The sequence below is a fragment of the Octopus bimaculoides genome, chromosome 8 (assembly GCF_001194135.2).
Source record: "Octopus bimaculoides isolate UCB-OBI-ISO-001 chromosome 8, ASM119413v2, whole genome shotgun sequence".
In the NCBI taxonomy this organism is placed as follows: Eukaryota; Metazoa; Mollusca; class Cephalopoda; order Octopoda; family Octopodidae; genus Octopus; species Octopus bimaculoides.
The window spans coordinates 59,132,469-59,134,446 of NC_068988.1; positions in this window are offsets into that span (position 1 = coordinate 59,132,469).

Consider the following 1,978-nt stretch of genomic DNA (forward strand, 5'->3'; position numbering starts at 1 on the left):
CTACATATAAAATAAATAAAATGCATATCGTTTGTTGTTTAAATAAATTTTCATTTGAATACAAGAGATTCGTCAGATAACTGGGGGAAAACCGAGTTCTGAAAGCGCGGATGACTGCACAAAGTGTATTAAAATATATTTTTCTTTAATTTTTTCTACTCTAGGCACAAGGCCAGAAATTTGGGGAAGGTGGTCAGTCGATTAGATCGAGCCCAGTACGCAACTGGTACTTAATCTATCGACCCCGAAATGATGAAAAGCAAAGTCGACCTCGGCGGAATTTGAATGGAAAGACAGACGAAATACGGCTAAGCATTTCGCACGACGTGCTAATTAATGTTTCTCCCAGCCCGCCGCCTCAGTGTATTAAAATATATTTATTTCTTTATTGCCCAGAGGGGGCTAAACACAGCGGGTACAATCAAGATGATAAATCGCCTACATCGACTGAAGTGCGTAACTGGTACTTATTTAATCGACCCCGAAAGGATGAAAAGCAAAGTGATTCTCGGCGGAATTAGATCTCAGAACATAAAGACAGACGAAACACTGCTAAGCATTTCGCACGTAGTGCTAAGGATTCTGCCAGCTCGTCGCCCTTGTATTAAAATATATTGTCTTAGCGATGTATCTCTAGAGAAAATCATATGCAAAAATATATTTATATTCTCTCTATCCCTCTCTCACACTCTCTTTCTCTCTTTCTCATTCACACAAACACACACACACACACACACAAACATATATACTTGCATTTGTATGAATGACTATACATTAGTAACAAATGAAAAGCTGACTATTGCGTTTGTTAATGCATTGGTACATCATATATGGCGCTTCCAAATTTGCAGTAAATTTCGATCTTGAGTAACATATAATTTTCCACGATATTGACTGCAGCCGTCAATGCAAGCGAAGCTCCAGAGATAGGTGATGTATTTCAAAAACGAAAATAAATAATTAATTGAAATATCAACAATAACAACAACAAAACTATAACAGCAGCAATAATGATAGTAATAATAATAATAATAATAATAATAATAATAATAATAATAATAATAATAATAATAATAATAATAACACCAACAACAACAACAACAACAACAACAACAATAGACAAGACGAAGAGCGCGATGCGATTGCAATAGATACCTTATCGGTTGAACTATATTTTAAGTTGCAATTGTATAAAATTGAAACTTAAAAACTGATGATGTCATTCCATCAACGTGTGGACGGTAGTTGCTCTCGTTCATACCTTAAATTTGAATCTCAATAATTTTGAATTTTTATCACTTTTTATTTGGAACTCGACAAAGATAGACTCGCTGTCGAAATATCGTTCCGCTAAAATATATCTATTGCAATCGCTTCGCTCTCTTCGTGTTATCTGTTCATCTCTGTGAAGAGTTATGTCAATCCTTTTAAAATATAATAATAATAATAATAATAATAATAATAATAATAATGATAATAATAATAATAATAATAATAATAATGATGATGATGATGATGAGGGTGATGATGATAATAATAAAACTAACATGGCGACGTGATGAATGACACAAAAGGTAGGAAGAGGCGTTAAAACTACATAGCATTATATTTTAATGCAATATATTTCTTACAATGACACGTGACTTATTTATTTCAGTTTTACTAAGTATAACAGTTAACGGTAGCGAATTCTTTTCGTGAAAGATGTCCATATATACATACATATATATATATATATATATATATATACGTAATATTAATTTCAATGTATCTAACTCATTCTTACACATTACCACACATCAGTCAATAAATTAATCCATCAATCTATCTATCTATCTATCTATCTATCTATCTATCTATCTATCTATCTATCTATCTATCTATCTATCTATCTATCTAGCTAGCTATCTATCTATCTATCTATCTATCTATCTATTTATCTATGATATAATTAGGCGTGGCTGTGAGATAAGATTGT